The sequence below is a fragment of the Molothrus aeneus genome, chromosome 2, assembly GCF_037042795.1.
Source record: "Molothrus aeneus isolate 106 chromosome 2, BPBGC_Maene_1.0, whole genome shotgun sequence".
NCBI classification, from domain to species: Eukaryota; Metazoa; Chordata; class Aves; order Passeriformes; family Icteridae; genus Molothrus; species Molothrus aeneus.
Genome location: NC_089647.1, coordinates 101,010,727 through 101,026,711, shown reverse-complemented (window position 1 = coordinate 101,026,711; position 15,985 = coordinate 101,010,727). Strand labels below are relative to the sequence as shown.

Genomic DNA, 15,985 nt, shown 5'->3' with positions numbered 1-15,985 from the left:
AGAGGACCCATTAGGATCACAGAGTCCAGCTCCTGGCCCTGCACAGCATACCCTAAAAGCTACACCATGTGCCTGAGAGCGTTGTCCAGATGCTTCTTGAACACACCCCGATAATCCCCTCCCTTGCCCAGCTGGCCATGCTGTGCCTGATGCCCCCCAAGGCACACCCTCCTGGCTGCCAGGGGCACTGCTGGCTCATGTTCAACTTGGCATCAACCAGGACCCCCAGGGCCCTTTCCATGGCACTGCTCTCCAGCCTCTCATTCCCCCGTCTATGCACACAGCCAGAGTTGCCCTGTTCCAGGTGCAGAACCTGGCATCTGCTCCTGTTAAACTTCATGTGGTGATTGCCCATCTCTCTAATTTGTTGAGGTCTGTCTGCAATTACAGATTGCAATAAATTGCATTACCTGTAGTGCCTACAAATGTCCCACATGCACACACATACAAGCAAGCACTTGTGTCGTGCCTTTTTCCTTCATCCACTTGACTGTGAGGTCCCATGGGCAGCAGTCATTTTGGCACATGATTGGCACAAAGCACAGACCTCAGCTTGGATTCCAGTTACCGCTGCAATCACTCAAGAGGATGAGTGGACACACATCCACGCACACCCTCACTAAGGTGGCACAGGCTGCCTTCCCTTTCAGAAGAGCTGCTGGCCACTCCTTGTGGGTGCATTCCTCCAGTGTGCCTTTTCCTCTCTCTTCATCATGTTTCTCTGCTGCCAGAGCACTTCTAGTCAGCCTAATGTTGTCTGAATTGTACTAATTTGATGCTCTATGAAGGAAGATGATGTAGCCAGTTCAACATAGTCTTCTCCAGGTGCTTTGGTATCCGAGCTCTGACCGACACGCTGCTCTCAATGCATGGAGGTGAGACTATTCCAAACTATGCCAAGACTACAAAAAAAAAGTAATAATGCTCTTTGTCATCAGGGGTCCAGACTCAGACTACTCAGAGGAAAAGGGCTGTATTTCAGGAAATGCAGGTAGGGCAACCAGTGCTGTAAAAACAGCACTGCTATTGCAGTAAATAGCATTTTCCTGATTCTGTGAACCAGTCAACACGAATATACTTTGCAGATGCTTATTGCAAAAGGAAACAAGGTCAGTCTTGCCCATATTTTTTCATCAAACCTTTGGAGGGAACATACATCATGATGAGTGCACTATACCAAATTTTGTTATTATCGTCTCCCCTACCCCTCCCCTAATGATGGCTGCATGGTTCCAGAAGAGAAGAACACTGCTGTAGCATATAGAGCCTCTGACATATTTACTGCAGCATTTTTCACCAGTAATTTCCACTGCAGTGTGTGCTATTATGTGTTCAGAAAAACTTAGGGAAACTGCAGGATGCATAACGACAATTACATCTTTCCCAGATGAGACTACTACGTTAATGGATCGGCGTCATCCATCACCATAGATCCTGCGTCCTCTGGGGAACGTCACCAGCTCACTCCAATAAATCTGACTGGGAGATTTCATATTTGGCTGCTCAGCTCAGCCTCAGGAAGCAGTCTAGCAATGCAGTCCACAGCATGACTGTGGCTCAGCTCTCCTGGTGAGGTGATGTTACTCTATGGCAATGAAGCTCTGGGTGTAAGAGGTCCTGCACACCAGCATGTAAGGGCACACAGAGCTGCAGCCTGGCATTAATTCCTCACACAGTCAATCTTCAAAGAACTGAATTTTGGTATACATGAACTGTAGACAATGGAGGAAGAAAGTTGTCTGTGTAGCTTCATTCTTTTACCACCAACAACAAAGAAAATGAAATAAAAAAATAAAGAAGAATAAAAATAACAGTGAAAAAACTCCAAACAGACCTGCCAGCAGGCTGGTGCAGTTCTGAAGTAATTTTTTTTGCTGTCAATCTTCTTGATTCTTCAGGCCACCACAGCAGACAGAGCAGACTGCCATGAAAATGTAAGGTGATGCTCTATTAGGGAAGAACATACCACTCACAGGCTCTCCCTTTAGGAAAGTCAAACAAATAACACACAAATAAAAACCTCCATGGCTGTACCATGTCGTACCTTATCCTTGTAATAATGGGAGGACACGGCCTGAGGCTGCTTCCCCTTTCTCCTGCACTAATGCAAATACAGCTGCAGTGTAAGAGCAGGCTGGGGGAAGGTCAGCCCCACAGAAGCCCTTTTGAGAAGCAGCTCTGAGCAAGGACGCCTGAAGGCACTTTTGTCTCTCATGTTTTCTGTACATTCTGTTTCAGGCAGTGATACATTTTCCTGATACATTTTTCATGTAGCTAGAGCTAAAGAGTTTTCTTGCACTGTATGTATGGAGTGGGGAATGCCACAGCATTGCTACTCCCAAAGGCTTAACCATTTTGAGTCCTCTCTGCCCCGAGGCACCAGCTCTTCCCACTGACCCCACCCCCCACTGGATCAATGTCACAGGTGATGCACCTGGTCCTTCTTCCTCAGACTGGGTATGCAATGAGGTGGCACCAATGCCAATGCCTATTCCCACTAGGATAGGGCCAGCACCAAACGTACTCCTGGAAATGGGGACAGCCTTGGGATGCCACCTGTGCCTGTCCAACCCTCCCTGTACCCAACTACCAGATCTTAAGCAACCCATCCCCAGGGTGAGTGACCCCCTCCCCTGTCTCTGTGGGTGCACTGGGTATGGCCAAGGGAACAGGGATGGGCACTGAGGGCTTGAATTACTGCAGCTCCAAGTCCCTGACAGAAGCACAACAGAGCCTGGGAGATTAGCAAACAAGGAGGAAATAGTTTAAATTATATAGTAACTTTAGGGAATAAAAACTGCCTATAGCCTGTGTAAATTGTGAGAAATGGCACATTCTCCTCTTGCCTCAGGCAAATGCTTATGTTGGTAGCAAGCTTGGCTATGAATATGACACCCTTGCAGACAGAAACAACAAGAGCACCCAAGACGTACAAAATATTCTGTATTTTCTTGGTGGGGTGTTAAGGAAACAACTATGTTCATTGAAGAGCCTGCTTTTGGCAAAGGGGGAGGGCAGATGCCACCTTCAAAAGCTCTCCTTCATCCCTTTCAGTGGCACAGTCAGCATCTGGTCTCTGCACTCGCCCCATGCTCAAGGGGTGAAGCCATTGCTGACCAGAAGAGCTGCTGCACCTTTCAGGTCCTCTGCATGGAAAATGTGGCTCTGTCCCACACTACCCCAAGACACTCCATGGCTCCAGCTGGGCTGTTCCATCTGGGCACCCCACGTGCAGGGATGGGGGTTCTGTGAGGTACTGAAGCAGTGTGTGCCAGGCCACTGGGCTCCCAGGGGCTGCTGCTGGCCTGTCTTTGCCCAGGATCTTGGCCGAGGGAAACCAGAGGCGTCTGCAATATGAGATGCACAGCAGGAACAAGCTGCACCACTACAGGGGTTGAAAAAGAAGCCCTGAGAGCCAAGGTGGTAACCAAGAAAAAGCACTGTTTGTACTGCCTGGCAGTGGACACGCTCCCGCGCCAAACTGTCGGTCGAGCTGGGTAAACATCTGGGCAGCACAAACCAGAGGAGACAGCTGTCCCCTGGTGAGCACAAACCCTTTATGACCTCAGCTGAATCCTCCCTGAAAAGGTGTCACGGTTCAAGAAGCCAAGCAGACAGCTGCTGGCCATGGCTGCCCTGGGGAGGGTGGCCACCAGGGCACAGACAGCAACCATAAACTCTGTCAAGATGTGCTCCACAACAAGAAGGCACCAGAACTGCCCTGAACTCAGCACCCACAGTTCTCCCCATGGAGAGGACAGGCCAGGCTGCAACAACCAACTTGCATCTCCATGGCTGGCTGATGCAACTGGAAGGGTTGAATCTTTCCCCGAACACACTTTGTGCAGGTTAATTCCAGTGATCTCCAGGGATGGCAGCCCTAGGATGGACCTCACTGGTGAGGTCAGTGCCACCACCCATCACTTCACATGGAATGCTGCCATGGTGAATGCATCTCAGTGCACACTCATCTTGCCACCCCCAGGCATCCTCCATGTCCAGTGGAAAGGCTCCCCCAGAATGCTGCAAAAGCATGAAGAATCAATAAAATACATTGACTTTTTATCTGACAATAGCAATTTTACAGCTCAATGCTAACCAGAGTAAACAGGAGAGCATACTGCTACCAAAAATAAATTAAAGGAAAGGTGTGGATCTTTGAAGACCCCAAAACACCCAGTACAATTAACACCCAGTAAACTCTGCCCAGTTCTTACAGTGATTAAGGACAATTCAGCCCCTGCTCTGGGTGAAGGTTTCTCCAGGACCCAGCCTTCAGCACATGTTTGGGTTTAGCTGTCTAAACAGACACTGAGGGATTAGGTCTCTGTGTGTCTTCAACGCTAATTAAAGGTTATTTATTATCCATTTTTTCCCGATAGTGTATATTTCTTCTTTGTGTAAACACAACCGAGGCCAATGTCTAAAAAAACCCACAAAACCAAAAGTGGTGGAAAGGTTCTGCATTTTACCAAGTTATGGGGTGTGAGGACACCCCACAGGCTGCCCCGCCGGCGCCTGGCTCTCCCTGTCCAGCAGCCACAGCCACAGGGTGCTTGCCACCACACAGAGCTGAGTCTGACCACTCCTGAGCTCCATCAGCTCCCTCCATGCTGTTCATGGCTTGGGCAGTAGTTACCAAGAGAAGTTCTGGTCACATTTGCTCCTGGAGCAGCAGTGTTTACATTCAATCAGATCTGAACAAGGTAGCTGGAGCACACTCCAACAGCAGCGTGAAGTTGGTTCCAGAGCATCCTGGACAGCATCTGTCACACACTGACACACAAAATGTGCATCTGGAACAAGGGGCAGCATCCCCTTATTTCATCAAGCAATTTTTAGGACTCTAGAAAGGGCTTACTCATATAACATTAAACAAAGCCCTTTGGCAACATCCTTGATACAGCCAGTGAAGTACAGCTGTCTTCCCCAGACCTTGGCTTTGTGTGGCTGGTGGGCACTGGGGGGGTTTGGCTGGAGCTAGAGCCCAGACTTTACATCAAAAAGCCACTGAAGGTGCCTCTTTGTGACTTTTAAGTTTCTGACTCCAAACTAAGCAACACTTATTTCATACAGATTTGTACAAGTAATATGAAAAAATTCAACTGGTCTATGAATCTGCTATTAAAGATATAATGCTATTTGTTACCCTTGTAAATACAGAACTATTTTAGTCTTTCTCTTGCTGCGTCTTACAAAGGCAACATACTGTAGTTTCAGTAGTTGCATTTTTAAATGTGTTTATCTGGGTCACTGCTACTTACAGCATAAGAAGATTTAGTGAAGCCCATTTAGAATCAGTCTAGTGCAAAGGAAAAAAGTTCTTTAATTAAAACTGAAAGAATTATATTGTTTGGAGGGTAAAGATCTCAACATTATCAAATTAAAGTCTTTGGACTGATTCAAGAAGAAAATAGACCTACAGGCAATTTCATTCAAAAGGCATTTAGGCTTTTGGGGACTTCTGGACTCATCACAAATTATTTAATGTAACTGGCAATTTCAGGTAGAGAGATGAAAACCCAGAGCATTCCAACATCAGGATTTTCTTTAATTGTATGATGTAAAATCGAGAATAATGAAGTGATTCCTGATTTTTGGTGGTCTGGCTCACTTGGAGCCCTGCTGGTGTGCATGCCAGCTCACCCTGAGAGGCCACACTTCTATCTGCGCAGTGGATGTCACACAAGATGGGAGAGAAGAAAACCTGTTTTGATGGCTTTGCTCCCAGATCCTTCTACTAGGACAAATAATCTGCAAAGAGAGAAAGCAGGGAGGGACATTCAGAGCCCAGAAGTGGCACCAAGCTCTGTGCATTTCCAATGGTCCTAGCTTTCCACTGTCTCAGAAAATCCCCTAAGGAAGATGTTGGTCAGGAAAGGCAGAGCTGCCACTCATGTAGGAAATGAAGTGGGAGGCTGAGTGGCCTGAATGGCTGAGCACATCTGTGTGATGCAAGGCAACATCCCTCAGCATCACACTGCCCGTCAGTGACAGGGAAGTGACTCAGAAGACAAGAGCACTTCAAAGGTTCACAGAATACTGGTTTATTTTAGCTGAAGCCCATCTGCCACAGAACAGGGAGGACTGCAAGCAGAAAGCATCCGCTCCCTCCGCATCCTGTGGCTGCTGCTGGAGTGGTTCATCCTGCAGGAACAAAAGCCTTCCCCCTCTTCTCCATTTCTTCTGGTCAAGGGAGGAGGACAGGCTGGGAGATAACCATCACTGCTGCTGCTGAACTGCAGCTAGAGGATCCTGATACTGCACCAGAGTGGGATGAGAAGTTCAGCACCAGCCCCAGCCTGCCCCATAGTCTCCATGAGAGAAAGCCAAACAACCACCCCATCCATCAGTAGGGTACTGGTGTGACATAAACATCAGGTTACAGCAGCTGCATCACTCTGATCCTCAGTTAATAATTGCCCATATCCAACAGCACCAACACAGTGAGGAAAGGAATGAGCATGTAGTCAGCAATTTGATCCTGTTATTGATCGGATGCTAACAGAGGGAAATAACTAAGTATAAAATATTTCTTGTGTCAGAAGCAGGTAGGAAGGGTGATGGATTTTCTTCAGATTATTGAAGGCAAAAAAGGGAAAGTCATAAAGTCTCAAAACCCCAAAGTTTTTATTTACTTTGTTTCAAACAGGGCCAATTTTTACCAGGTTTTTGGGGGTTGCTTTTTGGTTTTTTTCAGTTCCTTCAATCTATTCCTTGTTGACAGACAACACACCAGTTATTCACTGGTATGGTGATCTACAGCTTCAGTTTTTGGGGTTCCCATGTGACTGCAAGAGGATAGTTTCTGGCATTTCAAGTCCTGCTGCAGCAGAAGTCATCTTACATTCAGCAGGGCCATCTACAGATCAAGACTCCAGAGGAGTAAAAAGCTCAATATCTAGCCCCCTAGTAAGAGAGGATTTATTTTATCATATTGTTTTTTAGAGATTTATCACTTCCTTTACCTTCCTCCATACGCACAGTGAAGAAAATCTGTTTTAAACATGTGACAGGCATGATTTCCATTAGAGGGTAAAATTGGGGGATAAATGAAGAAAAAAGAGAGCTATTATTAACCCAGAGACAATCATTGTGCTGATGAGTGAGCACTAGCATCTGAATGTAAGTGTTTTTCAGCCTATTTAACTGATCAGGTTGCCACACCATTCTCCAGATGATCTCAGATCACTGGAACTCTTTTCCTTAAAAACAGGGCTGTAAGAAGTAATTAAATGTTGTCTGGATTTGTGCAAGTAGGCATAACTACTTTCTCCACAAGTGCCTTGAAAGTCAGCTGCTGGTCCTTATGGAACAGCACATTTGGCTCTAACATCAGGTCCCTCAGGTTGTGGAGCCCTACATTCAGCTGGGTGGAATTTTGGTGCAACAGCTTCAGAGAGCTGTATTGGATCAACCCCAGAGATGCAGATACCTTTGAAAGCAGGTCAGACACCAGTCCTGTGGAGACCAGAGCATGCCCCAAAAACCTTAAGCAAGGAGCAAAAAGAGAAGGAAGGATGCAGAGCTCTGACATCTGTATCACAGAACTGTGGGGACCTCTGAGTTGTCTCCAGATCAAAGGACCACTTGATAGCAGTCACCAAACACCTTCCAGCAGAACACCACCACTCATGTCAAACCTCACTCATCCTCCCAGGAAAGGCCACTCTGCTGACATAGTGGCCTTGATGATTTATTCCTAGGACTAGCTGCAATGGAAGCAAGTGGTAGCACATGGAAATATGGCATCAGCAGAGAGTTTGGGGAATGCAATTCTGGGGATGCACATGAAAAGTGAAGATGATGCAGGGTACGAGACAGAATTCTGGGCATTAAAAAAATCAACCAAACAGAAACCCAAGTGAACATCTCCTCTCCTGCCCCCCCAGACAAAAATATGTAGGGAAGATGAAGAGGTGAATGGAAGAAGAAAACCTAGAGCTGCTGACCCAAGGGAAAAGATGAATGAAGCTGCAGAGAACACTAGAAGTAGAGGTAGTGGAAAACTGAATTTGTTAGGGAAGATACAGAAAGAAGGGACAAATAAAGAGCTGCTGGGCAGTGCCCTTATCTTGCAGAAATTAGACTCCTTGAGGCATGTCTACTGTGTTTCCAAAACAGTTGACAAAGATGGATGAAAAATCCTTCTGAACACAATGGGGGAAGTGATCTATTTTCTTAATTCTGAAATCTGGGGAATAGGCTTGTCTTGATCATACCACAGAAAGCCAGATCATGTAAACAGGTGTACTTGGGCAGACCATGCTCTTTTACAGGCCTCCATGGGCTCTCCACAATCCAGCTGTGAAGGTCTGATTTGGATTGAATGCTCAAAAAAAGTTTCTGGCAAGCAATGGAATCCCAGGGCATCTCCACAGTGTGAACTACAAAACTGTTCTCAGCTAAAATTGCAGGAGCTGCATTTGTGTGCAATAAAAATGTATTGAGAACAATGTTTAAGGCTCTTTAAAAATATTTTACTTTCTCCCTGCAGTCAATCCCATACACAAATATCCCCACAGTTTGCCTTCTAGAAGGAAAGAATACTCCACTGAAGCCATTCCTAAGCAATAGCATTTCTTGTGATGACCAGAAATCAACTTTAAATTTATGTTGTCTCTTACTAAGCCATCAAGAAAATTCTTATCATTGCCTTGAAGCCACAGATTCCTGTGGTCTGCTTAGACACACTTTGTGCTTCAAATTCTCAAATAGCCACAATAATGAAGACTATTAGAAAATGTGTGTTATGCTGCAGCCAGTAAACACCACAAGCAGCATCCTGAGATTTACGACACACTGCTGTAAGATTTTACAGACAGCCTTCATCCTGAGAAATAAAGTAACTAGGGGAATAGAGTCTGAAAAACAAACTGAATATATTCCCAAGTCAAAGCACAAGAGAACATGAAAGACCCAAAGAAGAGTCAATAGAGATTTTCAATTTCATCATTTTGATTTAATAAAATTCTTTGGATAGTGTTGCTGGCTCAATACAAGCATAGAGATTGTAATGGCAAATACTGTACTGTGATTCATGGACTGAAAACTTGTCTGATTTCATTATGCTGGTAAATGTAACACTGCAGACACCTTCTCTTGGAAAGCGATTTCTAAATTGCTACATCAATATTAAGATAATCAGAATTGATATTTACCTTTTACAGGAACAGCATGTGTCTCTATGTCCACATGGGCACATACACACAAACTTATATTTTGAACATTTCTCCATTTTTTGGATCACAGGAATACATGCTACAGGAACTGCTGATTTATCCCAAACCAACCCATGCAGTTGCAAGGTGCCCAATCCAGGACATTTTTACTGGTTGTACCAGTAAAAATGTCCTGGATTGGACCCAGCAGAAGTTCAGCTGAATCATTTGTTATCCCAGACTTTGGAAGGTGTAACTTCACCTTCAGTTTACAATGACATAATTGATGCATAAATCACCAAAGTCCTAAGATACACAGCATCTATTAACACTTATGTTAACTCTATTTATATTTTTCAGCTGGAATAGAGCATGGCAAATAATTTTAAACTAAACTTTGCCTTTCACTCATGATTTTGCTACAGAAGTACAAAGCAGTGTCTTAGGGCAGATTTCAGGCGCCAGAGCCCACATGCCATTGTTGACAATATCTGTGGGACAGGAGGCTGACAAGGAAGCAAAGGATGTGAGACAGCACCAGTGAAGGGGAGAGAAGCACAAGTGAGGAAGCAACGTGGCCAGAGAGGGACAAGGATGTCCCTCCACAAAGAGGAGCCTGGTCCCTGCTGATCCCTGCCTTGAATGCCTTGTGCCACACATTTCTCCTGGCTGTCCAGAGTGGTGCCTCTGCAGCACATTCTCCCCAGCCCACAGTCACACAGCCATGGCTCACACAGCCCAGGGCTCACACAGACCACAGGTCACACAGCTCACACAGCTCACACAGCTCACACAGCTCACACAGCCCAGGGCTCACACAGCCCACACAGCCATGGCTCACACAGCCCAGGGCTCACACAGCCCACAGTCACACAGCCCAGGGCTCACACAGCCCAGGGCTCACACAGACCACAGTCACACAGCCCAGGGCTCACACAGACCACAGTCACACAGCCCAGAGTCACACAGCCCATGGCACACACAGCTCACACAGCCCAGGGCTCACACAGCCCACAGTCACACAGCCCACAGGTCACACAGCCCACAGTCACACAGCCCACAGTCACACAGCCCACAGTCACACAGCCCAGAGGTCACACAGCTCACACAGCCCACAGTCACACAGCCCAGGGCTCACACAGCTCACACAGCCATGGCTCACACAGCTCACACAGCCCACAGTCACACAGCCCAGGGCTCACACAGCCCAGGGCTCACACAGCCCAGAGCTCACACAGCTCACACAGCCCACAGTCACACAGCCCAGGGCTCACACAGCCCACAGTCACACAGCCCACAGGTCACACAGCCCAGGGCTCACACAGCTCACACAGCCATGGCTCACACAGCTCACACAGCCCACAGTCACACAGCCCAGGGCTCACACAGCCCAGGGCTCACACAGCCCAGAGCTCACACAGCTCACACAGCCCACAGTCACACAGCCCAGGGCTCACACAGCCCACAGTCACACAGCCCACAGGTCACACAGCTCACAGTCACACAGCCCAGGGCTCACACAGCTCACACAGCCCATGGCACACACAGCTCACACAGCCCAGGGCTCACACAGCCCAGAGCTCACACAGCTCACACAGCCCAGGGCTCACACAGCCCACAGTCACACAGCCCACAGGTCACACAGCCCACAGTCACATAGCCCAGGGCTCACACAGCCCAGGGCTCACACAGCTCACACAGCTCACACAGCTCACACAGCCCAGGGCTCACACAGCTCACACAGCTCACACAGCTCACACAGCCCAGGGCTCACACAGCTCACACAGCTCACACAGCCCAGGGCTCACACAGCTCACACAGCCCATGGCACACACAGCCCACACCCCCAGCCCTGAGGGCAGAAACCCTTCAGAGGGGGCATCTGAGAAGGAGAGGATAACACTGACAGCCTCTGAAGCTCCAAGGACACGGATCTGTCCTCTGCAGCAACTGGTAGAGTGAGGGCACGTCCAGCCCACCCTCATAAATAAACCAGGCCACATCCCCATTTCTGTTCACCATTGCAGGAGCCCACAGGGTGATCCGTTGCCTTGTTCCCCTCGATCACTGTGACAAGGAACAACTACTGGCACTTATCAGCAGAGACATCTCTGAGAAGGAGTGACTTCAGGACACAGTGTCCTTCCCCGGTCCCTTGAACCCTTGAGACAATTTACAATGCTGTCACTCGTACATATTCCCTCCTCATCTACACAGTTCTTGTCTCTAAACTTAACATTTTGCTTTCTAAACAAAAGCCCATAAGAGTTCTCACAAGACCTTGATGATAAGCCCTTTTATTGATATTCCAGTTCACTCTTCAAAATATTTGCAGATTATAGGATAAATGATGTTTGCTTTTATCCCCATTTCAGGAGATAACGGTTGGGTAACTTACGATATCCAGATGAAAATTTATTGGTTAGCACTGGGGAAAGCAAATCCTTCCCAAAATTAGCCTTTGACCCAGTTAGTCTTCCATAAACAAGCAATGATTTAAAAAATCCTCATCAGATAAGATGTTTGCAGCCCCATCATCTACTTGCATAAATGTTAGAAGGTGTAAACATAACAAAGATACATCAGCCATAATTTACAGCCCCAAGACTGAGGATGAAAAACTGTGGAAAACTTCCCTAATGAAATGTCAAAGCCAAGTAGCTTCACTAGAACTAATCTGCAAATCTTGATGACAGAGCAGATTACCCAGCCTGCTAAACTGACAAGTGCCCAAGGAAGCTCATCTCCCAGGGATTACACCTCCATTTCTGTTTGCCTTCTTCTGAGTTATGTGGAAGAGCCCCAGAGGAAACAAGTTTCAGCTCATCTATTTCCTTCTGAGGGCTTTCAGTACACTACCCAGTCTTAAAGCATCAAGCAACAACAGTACATATACACACACAGAGACAAGAGTCCCAAATATTGACATTACTGTGCAATAGGCCAGTCACCCACAGATGCCAGGCAGAAAGCTGCTGACAGATGTTGCAGCATAAACTTCCCAAGAACCTTCAGGTTTGGAAAAAAAATCTTCTGTTCCCCATTCACGCTGCCCTGATGCTTGGATCTAAATAACGCCCAATATGAGAGATTTATTTTTTTCTCACACTGGCTATCTATAGAAAATCCTTTTTTGTAAGTCTCTGTTCTGCAGCTTCTGAATGTCAGGCCCAGCAAATCAAAACATTTTATTGTATTTTCATATTGTTTACTTTTGCGAGGCAGGATCTTGGCAAAGACGAGTGTTTCCTCCAGGGACAAGGAGGATGGGGCTGCGAGGAGGGGAGGACAGACGGATGGAAGGAAGCATTTTAATGCAGACTTCCTCACTGTCTGCTTTAATGGGGACCTGGCTGAAATACAAAGGAAGAGGTAAGTAAGAAGACCTTGGCTACAAATGTAGAGATGCCAGAGAATGGGTGTGAGGATGCCCCAGGACCAGCCTACACAGGCAGTGACACCAGGGAAACACTGCCAGCCCCAGCCACCCACCACTGCCCCTCAGCAGGGCTGGGAGGCTCCTGGGGTCCCCATGGCAGGCACAGTCCAAAGAGCTGTGGCCAAGAAGGAGCAGGGAAGGACAACCTTGCTCAGGCTGCTCCCACTGTGCTCCCACACATCCTGGCAAAGCCAGTGTGACCCCTGGATCCACAGATACTCCTGGCTCCTTGCTCAGACCCTCCTCCTCCCTACACAGCCCCAAACTGTGGGCAGGTTTCCCTCCAGGAAAGATGGCACCACCCAAGTACATCTTTCTCCATGAGGATCCTCCCACTGTTTCAGGATGGAGAAGAGGAGGAGGCTCCTTACACCCTTCTGCCCAGGGACACTGGAAAGCACCAGTGATTCCACCACAGACAGCTATGTTTCGCTGTGTGTTTCCAGGGAGATTTGACACACAACTTTCAAAGGTTTGGGTAAGCAATATTTAAGTTGATGAGGGCTCATTTAAGTGTTTTATGTTCAGGGAACAAGGCATTTGAAATGCCACATGATGTGAGTCTCCTGCTGAAGTGATGGTGCTCCAAGAAACCTGCAGGAGATGTGGCTGGTGCCAGGGCAGCAGGATAGTTGAAAGCAGTTTTATTGACTTTGTGCTGTCCCCAGGTGTCCAAATGAGAGACCTAGACCACCTCATCTTCTTTAACCCTGGATTCTTTGGGCTGCTCCACACGAGACAAAGTCCCAGGACACATGGAAGGAGCATGATGCCTTGAAGCCATGACTCACCCTGTCCCCAGGACCACCCGTGGCTGCAGGCAGACTGGCAGACTCTGGTGACAGCTCCCTGCTCCTGCTGGGTGCCTGGCAAACCTCAGCAGAGTCGAACTGCTAGCTCTGTTCTTGGCAAAACAAATCTCCCTGTCCTTCAGCATCGCCTCTCCCTCTCCTTCTGAAGCTTTGTTTTGGTAGAAAGAGGTTCACAAAGACCTTTACACAAACTCACCCAACGACAACTGCTTTACTACGTAAAATGATTCACTGGTGTTTAGAAATCCCACAAACAGGAGCCCTCACTGACTTTATGACCGACTTCCCACGAAGGCACTGAGGCCAGCAATGGCTAATGCTCCATCTGGCATCGACTCCCTGTGAATATCTCTCAGCAATAACAACTGATAGCAGAGCTCAGAGCCTACACATCATACTCCTGTTTGTACATAAATTCCCTTTAAAAGGATTTCAGCATCCTCACACTGCTTCTTCCCAAGCGTTCAGGCTCTTAAAGCCAAGTCAGCCAGACAGAATGGTGCCACGCAACTACAAACAATGCAGGACAATTTTTTATTACAATACACGGCACGATTCTTTCTAAAAGCACTGCCAGTAATATGCAGTGTGTAAAAATACACATTCATCATAAAGAGGTTAGATACTAATTCCTGCAGCTTAATTTCTTCTTGAGGGCACCAGCCCATTTTTCAATTAAGGCAGGATAATATTATTAATCATAAAAAATTGCTGATGTGTAAAATTGTTTCCTTTCTGGCTAGCATTGGCTGAGAGACATCGGACATGATGCCTCTGAATTAGTTTAACTTTGTGGCAGTATGGGAGCTGTATCATCCTTTTTGGTGAGGATTCATGCTGCTCCCAGCCTCAGCCATGGGGAAAGGTGTGTCCCTCGGGGAACATACAGACCAACATCTCCACTGCATCAGGGGCAGGCTGGTGTCCAGCAGCCTATGGATATAGATTCTCATGGAAGATACAACGCTGTCACCACGAGGCACAACAGCTGGCATCAACGGGCAGCTCCAGGACAAGAGGGTGCTTCAATGGTCTCTGTTACCTGAGCATTTCCAGGACACCATGTTTCAACACCCCCTGAAGAGAAAGAGGTTTCTGCCCACTCCCTCAATTTTCTGTGCTGAATTTGGTATCATGGGGCTCTCTGGTGAAGTCATTAGCACTTTCTGTTGGATGTTTTTTCTCCTTTCTTCTGCTGCTGAATGGGTTTGCCTAATTCTGACCAAAATAACTGCACACAGTACCTTCAGATGGGGCCACCAAAAGCAGAATGGAGGGAAGAGAATTTAAGACAAACTCTATAAAATAGTAACCTACGAATAACAAAACCTCTCCTTGCAATGCAGTCAGCAAGGGAGACTGCTGGACTGTGACTTGGCAGGATCCAAGGAGATGCTGCAGAGGTGTGGGCATGCCAGCATCCTGCAGAAGGATGGCAGCTCCCTGCAAAGGCACACCCTGGTACCTGGCCCCTCACCTGCCAAACTGGGGGCCTCTCAGCTCAGCCCTGCTGTGACTGCTCCACTCCACCAAGGCCAGATTATTTCAGGTGGACAGGAGGGGATGGGCACATGCCCTGGTCTTGCTCCTGTAGCAGCCAGCATGACCTCTAGGAGCCCTCCACGGGGCACAGAAACACCCAAGTGAGGAGCAGGGCTGTCCTGGGCCCCTCCTGGGGCCAGGAAATGAACCTGCAGCAGGTTTGCTCAGGATGCTGGAGCTGGAAGGAGCCAGCCTGGTTCCTGGCTCCACAAGTGCTTGGTGGTACAGATCCAGACGAAACGCCTTCTTTCCAGTCAGGTGTCCAACCCTTTTTCCATCTATGGGCAGTTTCCCTTCCACACATCACAAAGTCATATATCCCCTGACTTCTGTTGAGACTTTGCATCCCCCTGCTCACAGGACCTCCCAGGAGCAGCTCATGGCAGTAATCTCCTTGGCAGCTCAACCCTTTGCCCATTGTCTGGAGAACTTCTGGCAACACTCCCAACTTGCGTGCCCCTGCCATTCATCTCTTCCCTCCCCATCTTTTTTCTCCTCTGTTCTGGAAGCTGCAGCCTCTCTATTTCTTTCCCTATAGTGACCAGTCTTCTCCCAGCAGCAGAATTCCCCTCCTGTTTTTCCCACACACGATCAACTCCATAATGCTATGCCAGTTATCTGCAGCCTTATGTCTTTAGTTTTCTGACATCACCAAATAGTTTCTTATCTGCATCTGGTATTATTTATACACACACATATATAAAAGGCCATCTTCCACCATCTTATCTACTGCTGACTGAGAATAAATCATGCAAGGAGAACAGGCCAGACTTTGGGACCACCTTGGGGAATACCCCACCCCACAGTTGTTGCCTCTTGGCAAACACAAGCAAAAAGCACACATTCACTCTGAAGTCTGAGGAGGCAAATCACATATACAGAAATGGTGAGTTTCAGCCAAAAAAATCTCCTTTCTGACAAGAGTCACTGCTACTCATGTGACCAGGCTCATTAAGAGTGAGAACTGGAAAAACTGCAGGATGGAGTCTGCGTGTGCCTCCTGGCTGAGATGTTCAGCTGTATTTTTCCTT

General features: G+C 47.5%; 1 protein-coding gene across 3 annotated transcripts in view; it reads right to left on the bottom strand.

Annotated features, from left to right (window-relative positions):
* RAI2 (retinoic acid induced 2) overlaps positions 1 to 15,985 on the bottom strand; it is a 44,442-nt gene that overhangs the window by 11,865 nt on the left and 16,592 nt on the right. The window lies entirely within an intron of this gene.